We start from the raw sequence: 12,739 nt of genomic DNA on the forward strand, positions 1-12,739 counted from the left end.
AAAAAAGCTGTCAATTCCAGCTGGCTGTGGATGTTGATGCTATACATCCTGTATATGAATTCTCCCATCAGAAGCTCTATCTAGTTAGAAAGGCAAAGAAGAAAGAAAATCATGCTCCCGTTCCCCAAAGGAAAGGGCAAGGAGGCGGGAAGGTGGAAGGGAACTTCCTCGTGCTGCGGCCTGAATCTCTGCTTGTGCTGCTGTCTTCCCCACTAGACTGTGTACTTTCAGAAGGGGCTGGAGATGGGCGCAATGCCAGCCCCTCCCTTCTATCCAGAAGTGTTCTGCAACCCTGACATTCACAGTAATTACTTCTTTCTGTTCGTCTTTTTTTTGAGGCAGGTTCTTGCTCAGTCACCCAGGCTGGAGTGCAGTGGTGTGGTCATGGCTCACTGCAGCCTTGACCTCTTGGGCTCAAGTGATTGTCTCCCCTCAGCCTCCTGAGTAGCCGGGACTATAGTCGTGTGCCACCATTCCTGGTTAATTTTAAAAAAACTTTTTTTTTTTTTTTTTCCTGTAGAGACAGGGTCTTACTATGTTGCCAGGCTGGTCCCAAACTCCTGGGCACAAGCGATCCTCCCTTCTCGGCCTCCCAAAATGTTTGGCGTTACAGGTGTGAGCCACCACACCTGGCGTCTTTGTGTTTCTTTAGAGTAGAGCCGTCCTAGTATGCATCTCTAGCCCATAACTGTTCCCCAGCATTGTTATGTCTTTTAAACCTCTTTAAATCTCCCAAGTTTGTTGGCTGGGTGAGTCCTCACACCTGTAATCCTGATGTGATAGGATCATTTAAGTTCAGAGGTTTGAAACCAACCTGGACAACACAGGGAGACTTCTATCTCTACAAAACCTAATTTTCTTCTTCTTTTTTTTACCCTACCCAGGCTGCAGTGCAGTGGTGTGATCTCACCTCACTGCAACCTTCGCCTCCTGGGTTCAAGTCATTCTTCTGTTTCATCCTCCCAAGTAGCTGAGATTACAGGCACATGGGACCATGCCCAGCTAATTTTTGTACTTTTAATAGAGCCGGGGTTTCACCATGTTGGCCTGGCTGTCCTCAAACTCCTGACCTCAGGTGATCTGCCCACCTCAGTCTCTCAAAGTGCAAAGATTGGGATCACAGGTGTGAACAACCATGCTTGGCCAAAAACTAAAATTTTTAAAAAGACAAAATCTACAAGTTTCTCCTCTATTCCTTTTCCTTTTTTTTTTTTTTTTTTGGAGACAGAGTCTTGCTCTGTCACCCAGGCCAGAGTGCAATGGCACAATCTCAGTTCACTGCAACCTCCGACTCCCAGGTTCAAGTGATTCTCTTGCTTCAGCCTCCTGAATAGCTGGAATTACAGGCATGTGCTACCACACCTGGCTAATTTTGGTATTTTTGGTAGAGATGGGGTTTCTCCATGTTGTCTGGCTGGTCTCAAACTCCTGACCTTGTGATCTGCCCACCTTGGCACCCCAAAGTGCTGGGATTACAGGCGTGAGCCTCCTTGCCTGGCCTATCCCTTTTCTTTTCTATGAATTTTGGAAGACTCCACACTGTTGGGCCTGTAGCATTTCTCAAAGTCTGGATTTCCCTGGTGCAGGTGAACCCATTTCTGTCTTTTGTATTTGTGGCGTATTTGCAGCTGGATTTATGCTCACCCCATTAGATTAGAGTTTGATCGTGTTGGCAAGATTCAGTGGGTGATGTGATTGATCTCTTATTGGTGATGAATACTATCCTATTTTCTCTCTTACTTTGTTAATTTTTTAAATGAGTTTTTTAGAAATAGGGGTCTCATTTTGTCACTGTCTGGAGTGCAGTGACTCCAACATAGCTCCCTGAAGCCTCAAATTTCTGGGCTCAAGTGGTCTGCACACTGCAGCCTCCTAAGTAGCTGAGACCACACACCACCACACCCAACTTTTTTTCTTTTTTGAGATGAAGTCTTGCTCTGTCGCCCAGGCTGGAGTACAGTGGCATGATCTCAGCTCATTGCAAACTGCCTCCCAGGTTAATGCAATTCTCCTGCCTCAGCATTCTGAGTAGGTGGAATTATAGGCAACTGCCACCACACCCAGCTAATATTCATATTTTTAGTAGAGATGGGCTTTCACCATGTAGGTCAGGCTGGTCTGGAACTCCTGACCTCAAGTGATCTGCCTGCCACAGCCTCCCCAACTGCTAGGATTACAGATGTGTGCCATCGCACTGTACCTGGCCAATGCCCAGCATTTTCTTTTTTTAGACTGAGTGTTGTTTTGTCACCCAGGCTGGAGTGCAGTGGCGCAATCTCGGCTCACTGCAATCTCCACCTCCTGCGTTGAAGCGATTCTGTTGTCTCAGCCTCCTGAGTAGCTAGAATTACAAGCACCCACCACCAGGCCCAGCTAATTTTTGTATTTTTAGTAGAGACGGGGTTTTGCCATATTGGCCAGGCTGGTCTTGAACTGATCTAGTGATCCACCCACCTCAGCCTCCCAAAGTGCTGGGATTCCAGGCTTGAGCCACCATGCCTGGTACCTAATTCCTATTCACTGGTCATGGATGGGAGCTATGGAACCTTTCCCCAGAATACATGCTGGCCCCATCAGAACTTCAGGATTCGGTCTCCTAAGAGATATTCCTCTGTTTGTGCTACACACCCAAATAATCCATCTCAGTCCACTGTCAGACAACTTCCAGGAATGACAGTGGCTGTAGTCTAGCTGAAGAAACACTGAAGTAGGAGTCAGCAGACCCCAGGACTCTTTTGACTCAGCTGCTAACAACTTAATGTGGCCTTGGGGAAAAAAAAAAAGTTGGAGCGACCATGCCTGTCATCCCAGCACCTTGGGAGGTTGATATGGGAGGATTGCTTGAGCCCAGGAGTTTGAGAGCAGCCTGGGCAACGTAGCAAGACCCCATCTCTACAAAAAATTTCAAAAATTTTTCCAGATGTGGCAGTGTCCCCCTGTAGTCCCAGCTACTCAGGAGGCTAAAGTGGGAGGGTCACTTGAGTCCCGGAGGTCAAGACTGCAGTGAGCCAAGGTCATGCCACTGCACTCAAGCTTGGGCTTCAAAGTGAGACACTCTCAGAAAAAAAAAGCTGGAGCTTTTGTTTCACGTTTGTAAAAGGTAAATGTTATTATCTCCCTCATGGAGTTACTGTGAGGATGGAAATACAATTATTTTTCTTCCCTCTCCTTTTAGAAATACAATGAGATAGGCATAGTGGCCAGCTGAGGTGGTTCATGCCTGTAATCCCAGCACTTTGGGAGGCTGAGGCGGGTGGATCACCTGAGGTCAGGACTTCAAGACAAGCCTGGCCAACATGGTGAAACTCTCACTCCACTAAAACTACAAAAATTAGCCCAGTGTGGTGGCATGTGCCTACAGTCTCAGCTACTCGGGAAGCGGAGGCAGGAGAATTGCTTGAACCCGGGAGATGGAGGTTGTAGTGAGCCGAGATCATCCCACTGCACTCCAGCCTAGGAGACAGAGCAAGACTCCATCTCAAAAAACAAACAAAAACCAAAACCCGGTGTGGTAGCTCATCCCTGTAATCTCAGCACTTTGGGAGGCCGAGTTGAATGGATCACCCGAGGTCAGGAGTTCAAGACCAGCCTGACCAACATGCAGAAATCCCACCTCTACTAAAAAGACAAAATTAGGCAAGCATGGTGGCATGTGCCTGTAATCGCAGCTACTTGGGAGGCTGAGACAGAAGAATTGGTTCAACCTGGGAAGCAGAGGTTGCAGTGAGCTGAGATTGCACTCCAGCATGGACAATGAGAAGTAAACTCTGTTTCAAAAATAATAATAGTAATTAGATAGGCATAGGCCCTGCGCGTCGGTGGGATTCGAACCCCTGCGCCTCGGGCGGGGGAGACACTTGGAGAGAAAAGCTGAGTCCCACGCTTCGGGACCTCGGGAGACTGAAACCTGTCCCGCGGGTTATTGGGCCAGGTTGGGGAAGCAGTGCCCGGAGGCCTCCCGCCAGGGTCCCGGAAACAAAGGCCAAGTGTTTGCTCTGTGGCTGAAGGGACAATGGCGTCGCGGATCTGTCACCGCGGGGGGGTGGCCAGGGGTGCGCTCCTCCCCAGCGCGTTTCCTGGTTCTCTGGCCAAGCACTCTGAACTCCGAAGTAGACCCTTGTTGGGGCCCAGGGGACAGCACGAGGTCCCCGTGGGGTGTCTGCCAGCCCTGGGTGCCATGTCCAGTGGGGTGTCTGCCAGCCCTGGGCGCCATGTCCTGTGGGGTGTCTGCCAGCCCTGGGTGCCATGTCCTGTGGGGTGTCTGCCAGGCCTGGGTGCCATGTCCTGTGGGGTGTCTGCCAGCCCTGGGTGCCATGTCCTGTAAGGTGTCTGCCAGCCCTGGGCGCCATGTCCTGTGGGGAGTCTGCCAGCCCTGGGTGCCATGTCCTGTGGGGTGTCTGCCAGCCCTGGGCGCCATGTCCTGTGGGGTGTCTGCCAGCCCGGGGTGCCATGTCCTGTGGGGTGTCTGCCAGCCCTGGGTGCCATGTCCTGAGCAGCTGTGCTGTCAGTTACTTAAACGTGTGTGGCACTTTCTGGTTGCCAGGCCCTCAGCAGCATGCAGATAACCTAAACGGTTCCGTAAACGGCCTGTGAGGGAGGGGCAGCCGCGCGGAGTCGCCTGCTGGAGGCCGCACAGCCAGGAGGTGCCGCCGGGGTGGGGTTGGGTGTGGCTGCTGCGTGCCAGGGGTGGCGGCCAGGCCGAGGGCACCTCCATCTGGAAGCTGCCGCCCGTCACAGTGCAGTCCACAGGTTCCAGACAGGGCTGTGGGGGCAGCGTGAGGGCGAGAAGGCTCCCGGGGGTCAAAGGAAGAGAAGGTGCCTGTTCCGGGGACCCCAGAGTGAGCTTTCCAGGCAGAGGGAAGCCCGGGGCCGGTTGTCATGGGGGTGTCTGAGTCTCTAGCTGGAGTTACTGGGGCAGGGAGGTCGGAAACGGAGGCCAACCGGTGTGAGCCTCCGCCTGCTGAGAGCCCCTGGGAGGGGCTGGTGTCCTGTGACCCTGACCTTCCACCGCGGGGCAATTGCAGGAGCCTCCTCCCTGGTCTCTGCCGTCACTCACAGCAGCGCCAGCCGCCCTTGTGCCCCAGCAGAAGCTGGGCTCTTACAAGGCATCCCGCTCTGCCCCAGCGCTCGCCTCTCCAGGCACCGTCCCGGCTCTGGGCCCCTGCACTGCCCGTTCTGTTCTGCATTCCCTCCGCCTTTTCTGCCCTGTGAGGCAGACCTCTGCTGTCTTCACTGCTTTATTTCCCCAGACTCAGCCAGCATCGAAGGCGTGCCGTGTCCTAGGACCCTTGCAGCTGGCATGCAGGGAGGAGTGTGAGGCTCCCTGTCCCTCCTCAGGCTCTCAGAATTCAGAGAAGCCACGCTTTTTTGTTCTTACCCTGCTGGGCCAAAGACGCCCTGCCTTCGTTATTCTCTGGGGTAGACACCCTGCGCTTTTGTTGTGTACCTGCCGTGTGGAACAGGGAGCTGCCCCGGGCCCTGCCCTCTGTAGCTGACTCCGGCTTCCCTGGCCACCCTGAGCCCAGCAGGGCCCCGGGAGCCCCAGTGCTGTGTGACACCTTCCGCAAGTGTGGAATTGACAATAATGTGCTTTTCGTCCCTGAGTTACCATGTGGCTGGCATGTGCCCTGGCACGAGGGTCAGTGGTGGGCAGGGGCGAGCAGGAAGGCACCTCCGCTGTGCCCCTGCTTTCGCCCTTTCCTGACTTCTCTGGCCAGCTCTTAGGTTGAAATAAGTCCTGCCTGTTTTAACAGATGTTTATTAAACATCTGCGCTGGCCAGGCTCTGAGCAGCCTCCAGGGTCTCTGTCCTGAATACAATAGGCCCCTCCTGGTGCTGGCGGGTGGAGGCGGGGAGATTAAGTCCAGTGTCCCACAGGTGACTGCGTAATTCCACATGGGGCAATAGGGAGAAAGAGCAGACCTTCCCACTTATTTTTATTTATTTATTTATTTATTTATTTATTTTCTTTTAATAAATTGAGACAGAGTCTCGCCCTGTTGCCAGGCTGGAGTGTAGTGGCACGACCAGCTCACTGCAACTTCCATTTTCCGGTTTCAAGCAATTTTTCTGCCTCAGCCTCCCGAGTAGCTGGATTACAGGCACACGCCACCACGCATGGCTAAACAGACCTTTCCTTTTGTGAGAGGGATGCTGGTGGGGACAGCCGGGAGGGGAGATGAAACTGAGCGGAAGTGAGAGTCACTTTGGTGCCCAGCACGTTGTCTCACACCTGTAATCTCAACACTTTGGGAGGCTGAGGCTGGGGGGTCGCTCTAGCCTGGGAGTTTGTGACGGGCCTGGTCAGCATCAGACCGCAGTCTCTACTTTTAAAAATAAAAATAAGATATTCTGGGCAGAGAGAAGTCCCTGTGCAAAGGACCAGAGGTGAGTGTTTGCCCGTTTTTTTTTTGTTTGTTTGTTTGTTTTTGGGGCCGGAGTTTTGCTCTTGATACCCAGGCTAGAGTGCAATGGCAGGGTCTCCGCTCACTGTAACCTCCGCCTCCTCGGTTCAGGCAATTCTTCTGCCTCAGCCTGCAGAGTAGCTGGGATTACAGGCACGCACCATCATGCCCAGCTGATTTTTTTGTGTTTTTAGTAGAGACGGGGTTTCACCATGTTGACCAGGATGGTCTCGATCTCTTGACCTCGTGATCCACCCGCCTCAGCCTCCCAAAGTGCTGGGATTACAGGCTTGAGCCACGGTGCCCGTCCTTGCCCGGTTTTTCAAGGAGCAGAGGGAGGGTGTGACGGGGAGAGGGCCTGGGGAGTTGGTGCTCATCTGAGGGTGATGGGAAAGGAGTGTCGCTTGGGCCTCCCACGTGCTGTGAGAAAAGCTCTTCCTTGTTGGTGGGAGCAGGCCTCGAGGCCAAGGCGGGTGTGGGGGCCCCATGGCCCAGCTGGTTTGAGAACCTCACAGCTCCCAGGCCCTTCTCCCCCTCCAGCCTCCCTGTCCTTCGCTGTTCTGTGTCGCTGGTGAACACCCCGTATAACCGAGGATTTGACTGTGGGGATGACTCCATCCGGTACCCCTACCGTCCAGACACCATCACCCTTGGGCTCATGGCCGGGGTCACCATCACAGCCACTGTCATTCTTGTAAGACAGGAGGGATTCAGAGGGACAGGTAGGGGGCGGGATGGGGTACAGCCTAACCCTGGGTTCCTGATGGAGGTGGCCTGGAGGTCTGTGGGGGGCTAGGGGACACAGCCTTGCCCCGAGTGGTACTTGTGGGTAATAGGAACCCCCTTTTGGCCGGGCACGGTGGCTCAAGCCTGTAATCCCAGCACTTTGGGAGGCCGAGGCGGGTGGATCACGAGGTCGAGAGATCGAGACCATCCTGGTCAACATGGTGAAACCCCGTCTCTACTAAAAACACAAAAAATTAGCTGGGCATGTTGGTGCGTGCCTGTAATCCCAGCTACTCAGGAGGCTGAGGCAGGAGAATTGCCTGAACCCAGGAGGCGGAGGTTGCGGTGAGCCGAGATCGTGCCATTGCACTCCAGTCTGGGTAACAAGATCGAAACTCCCTCTCAAAAAAATAAAAATAAAAATAAATAAATAAAAAACACAAAAAACAACAACAACAAAATAGGAGGAACCCCCTTTTGTGTTTTGAGATGGAGTTTTGCTCTTGTTGCCCAGGCTGGAGTGCAATGGCAGGATCTCCGCTCACTGTAACCTCCGCCTCCTGGGTTCAAGTGATTCTCTTGCCTCAGTCTCCCCAGTAGCTGGGATTACAGGCATGTTAATTTTTGTATTTTTAGTAGAGACAGGTTTCATCATGTTGGTCAGGCTGGTCTTGAATGCCCGACCTCAGGTGATCCTCCCGCCTCAGCCCCCCACAGTGTTGGGCTGGCAGGCGTGAGCCACCGAGCCCAGCTTGGGCACCTTTAGAGTCCCCAGCTCTCCAGCAGCCTTGGGGAGGCCCGTGGGGAGGACTGAGGCCCACTAAGGGCCCATGGGCTGACCAGGACCCCCTCTGGTCACCGCGGCTGCCCCACACGCAGGTCTCGGCAGGAGAAGCCTACCTGGTGCTCACAGACAGGCTCTATTCCTGCTCTGACTTCAATAATTATGTGGCTGCCATGTACAAGGTGCTGGGGACCTTCCTCTTCGGGGCGGCTGTGAGCCAGTCTCTGACGGACCTGGCCAAGTACACGATCGGCCACCTGCACCCCAGCTTCCTGGCCATCTGTGACCCCGAGTGGAGCTGGGTCAACTGCTCGGTCTATGTGCAGCTGGAGAGCGTGTGCAGGGGAAAAGCTGCTGACGTCACCGAGGCCAGGTGGGTGTGGACGAGCAGCCTTCACTCTGAGGGCAGTGGGAGCTGAAGAAGCCGCAGAAGCCAGATGGTTAGCAGCCAGCAGGCGGGGGGTCAGGCAGGAGCGGGGCCTCAGGGCTCCAGGCGCCCCACAGACAGCAGGAGGCCGCGGGGAACGTGCTGTCTCCCTTGACTCCCTTGAGTCTCAGCCCTGCCCTCTTCTGCACTGTCTTTTTTTCTTTTTAAAGATAGGGTTTCACCATGGTGGCCAGGCTGGTCTTGAATTCCTGACTGCAGGTGATCCACCCACCTTGGCCTCCCAAAGTGCTAGGATTACAGGCGTGAGCCACCGCACCCAGCCATGCGCTGTCTTCTTACCATTTCTACTGATAGGCCCTTAAACATTTCAACTCATCATTGTCCTTTTTAAAAAAATCAAAATATTGACTGACAAGCCTAGGGTAATGTCGGACCAGAATAAATAAATAAATAAATAAATAAAAATAAAATTTGTGTAAGTCACCATTTCTTCCATTTTAATGTGTACAGTTCATTTTTAGTACATTCACAATGCTGTACAGCCATCTCCTCTACCTAATTCCAGAATATTTTCATCTCATCAGAAGGAAACCCCGCAGCATAGGTAACATGGCAAAACCCTGTCTCTACGACAAATCAAAAAATTAGGCCGAGCTAGGTGGCTCATGCCTATAATCCCCACACTTTGGGAGGCTGAGGCTGGCCGATTACCTGAGGTTGGGAGTTCGAGACCAGCCTGGCCAACGTGGAGAAATCCTATCTGTACTAAAAATACAAAATTAGCCAGGCATGGTGGCACACACTTATAATCCCAGCGAATACCACACCATGAGCAAGAGAACCCTGCAGTGCTCTAGTTGCCATCACGGGAGTGTTGCCAGGACGCTATGGGCAAGAGGGTCTTGCAGTGCCCCAGCGGCCAGCAGGGGGCGTGACCCCACTCCACCGAGAGTAAGAGTGTCCAGCAGCACAGGCACCACACCGTGAGCAAGAGGATGTAGCACTGCCCTGTTTGCCAGCAGCGGGCATATTGCCACTACTCTGAGCAAGAGGGCCCTGCAGTGCTCCAGCTGCCAGCAGGTGATGCCAGTCACCACACTGTCAGAGGGCCCTGCAGTGGATCTAGCCAGAAGGGGGCGTGGGCACAACATCATGAGCAAGAGGGCCCTGCAGTGCAGGCCCCCAGTAGGGGCCCCCACACCCACCTTTCAGATTCTTGAGGCTCCTCCACCGATGTACATCCTGTCACATCACCAGCGTGCATTGAGTCACAACGGTCTGCAGAGTTGCGTTCTCCTCCTTACAGAACTGGGGGGCATTGTGAGGGTGGAACTGCGTCCTCCTCAGCACAGACCTTAGGGTGGGGTTCTTACTCCAAGAGGGGCTTGCAGTGGCCCCAGCTGCCATCAGGAGGGGTGCAGACACAGGACCATAAGCAAGAGGGCCCCCACCGCCTGACCACCAGCAGGGGGCGCCCGAGCGTGCATCGCATCGCTTCAGGGCAATCTGCGGAGCTGCGTTCTCCACGGCACAGACGTAGCGAGCACAGCCTCGGTTTGGGACAACTCTGGGCCGTGTCCACGGTGAGTAAAATCCTTCCTGTTTGCATTCCTGACTGCTGAGGGTCAGAGACTAGTACGAAGAGCTCTGTGTGGGAAACTGGACACGAAAAGCCCCTCTGAACCTTGCGCACCTGGGTTCTCCCGCCCAAGGCCAGGCGGCTGCAGTGTGAGGTGCACCCAGCAGCCTCAGAAGACAAATGGAGCGTTCCTGAGGCAGAGATGGCCTCTGAAATACGGATACAATAAGCCCAGTGCTCAGGTAGGAAACACCTAATGCTAATGCAAGGCCTCAGTCCAAACATGTTACTATAAAATCCGCACTAGTCATGTGGCCCTGCCAGTACCGCAGTTTCAATACTGAACACGGACATATCAGTGCAAATGTAGAAATTAACGTATGGTTAGGGTTTAGGGTGAGGATTAGGGCTAGCGGATAGGGTTAGCGTTCGGGGTTACCAGTTAGGGGTTAGGATACAGGGGTTAGAAAAATTTTAGGCAAACTTGAAGGAAGGAATGATGCATGAATCATGCCTGAAGCACCAGAACGGAAAACAGGGCTTGGGGCTTCAAGCTCTTAGCGGTGGCAGCTGAGTGAGGTTTCTCATGGGCTCTAGCTGGGTGACCGCCGGTTGTGGGGATGGTTCCCTCAGTGTCAATAGTCATACAGCCAGCTGGCAGCTGGGCTTTTTGTCATTAACTAATTGGTTTATTCATGTTTTTAAGTCAGTTTGCACGCCTCGAAGTTCGGTTTCCGTTTGCCTAGGCAAGACCTCAGGCTAACGGCTTCCTCGTTTTTTGCTGTAACATATCAAAATCATAATTCATTTTCATTTTATTTTCCTGGCATTAGAAAAGTAAGTTCACATTTTTGTTGTCATTCAGAAAGTCAGTTTAATTGGCAGCCTATTTGTGATTTGCGTAAAATAATGTCTGTTAATTATTAGCATCTTAGATTAGATGAAATGTTTATTAAGCTTTGCTATTAAACCATAACAGGAGTTCAGTTGCTTTTTTTTCCTCCTAGGCTTTAACCAATTAAAATACACTCAAGCATCTCCTAACAATGTGGATACTGTCTGAGAAATGTGTCCTTAGTGATTTCATCTTTGTGCAAACACCATCGAGTGTCCTTATAAAACCTGGATGGTGTAGCCCCCTTCACACGTAAGTGATATGGTATAGCTTCTTGATTTCAGGCTACATACCATACCTGTATAGCTCATCTCTGTACTGAATGCTGTAGTCAAATGTCACACCATGGTGATTGTGGATTGTGATCCCAAAATATCTGAGTCAGGTCTCAGTCAAGTAGAAAGCTTATTTCGCCAAGGTTAAGGACATGCTCGTGACACAGCCTCAGGAGGTCCTGACAACATGGGCCCAAGGTGGTCAGGGTAGAGCTTGCTTTTATATATTTTAGAGAGACAGGAGACACCAATCAATATGTGTAAGATGTAAAGTCATTGGTTCAGTGAGGTGGAACAACTAGAAGTAGGAAGGCGGGGTAGGGGGTGGTTTTAGGTCAGAAGTAGATAAAACAAAAGTTGCATTCTTCTCAATTTTTTGATCAGCCTTCCACTGAATACAATTTAGTCTGGTTCAGTGAAGTTGCATTTTTACATAGACAGTAGGGCAGAGGAATGGTGTGATCTTGGCCTAGCGTACCCGCCTCTGCCCTGGTTTAAGCCATTGTCTTGTCGCATCCTCCCCAGTAGCTGGGATTACAGGCATGCACCACCAAGCCTGGGTAATTTTTGCATTTTTAGTAGAGATGGGGTTTCTCCGTGTTTGTCAGGTGGGTCTTGAGCTCCTGACCTCTGGTGATCCGCCTGCTTTGGCCTCTCAAAGTCTTGGGATTACAGGCATGAGCCACCATGCCTGGTCAGGAAGCTTATTTTGATTCTGATATTGTCAACTATATTTCAGGTATAACTTGTTTTCCTTGGAGCGTTAAATACTGCGTTGGTATTGTATTACACAAATAAAACAGAGATCCCTTTTTATCACATTCATTGCTAGTGATATTGACAACTAAATTTAGATACATTCCAGAGTCTGGGCTTCCAGTAATTCTTGGCGATCCTCTGAAGGTAAATTACTTTTTCTCACAAGACACAGTGACATCTAAAGTCGCATTGATTGTCCTGCCACTTTTGTTTCTCTAGTTTCATCGATTACTTCAAAGCATCTTGGGGGGAATAACTTTGACTATCCCTTTAAACTTTTCAGTATTAGAAAGCATCGTCATGAAACATTGAATAATTGTGGTCACAAATTCCCTTTACAGTCTTCCTTTGAATATTTTTTCCAATGGCAAATATTTGCTTTTGTTGTATTGTAGCTAAAAGGAATGCTGGGAAACAAAACAAAGACAAGCATTCATTATAATAAGTGATTCAGTCACAATCAATTGCTATTTTAATTTTTTTTAAAAAAGTTATATTTTTGAAAATGTCCCGCTGTAAATTGAAATAGTCTCCAAAATCTGAAGTCTTTCCTTGGTTCTAAGGTGACCAGATTTCCTAGAGAGTGAACCACACCACAAGAAAAAAGATATGATAAATATGTTTACATGGATGTGTTATTTTAACATAAATCTTGTAAAATAGGCATTTCATTGAAATTATATATGTTTGCATAAATTACTTTGCAGCATAATAAATGCCCTTGTTTTGAAAAGTAGTAGTGTCAATTACTACTTATTAGTACAAATAAGTAAGCAGATATTTTTAAAAATTTATAATTTTTAAATAAAGGTTTTATTTTAAATTGGTTTTAGATTCACACTGAAATTGGGAGGAAAATGCAGATTTCCTGTGTAGACCCAAACTAGTTTCCCCTCGTATTAACATATCAACATGTGTCAGATACGTTA

General features: G+C 50.7%; 1 long non-coding RNA gene and 1 pseudogene across 2 annotated transcripts in view; both read left to right on the forward strand.

Annotated features, from left to right (window-relative positions):
- Positions 1–4,012: 4,012 nt before the first annotated feature.
- LOC141582010 (phospholipid phosphatase 2-like) lies at positions 4,013–9,569 on the forward strand (annotated as a pseudogene).
- Positions 9,570–9,862: 293 nt separating this feature from the next.
- LOC141582049 (uncharacterized) overlaps positions 9,863–12,739 on the forward strand; it is a 157,712-nt gene continuing 154,835 nt past the window's right edge. For both annotated transcript variants that reach the window (XR_012514895.1, XR_012514896.1), the window contains exon 1: positions 9,863–10,123. This is a non-coding gene — a long non-coding RNA (uncharacterized LOC141582049). The remainder of the gene's footprint in view (positions 10,124–12,739) is intronic.

This window comes from Saimiri boliviensis, chromosome 18 (assembly GCF_048565385.1).
Source record: "Saimiri boliviensis isolate mSaiBol1 chromosome 18, mSaiBol1.pri, whole genome shotgun sequence".
NCBI lineage: Eukaryota > Metazoa > Chordata > Mammalia > Primates > Cebidae > Saimiri > Saimiri boliviensis.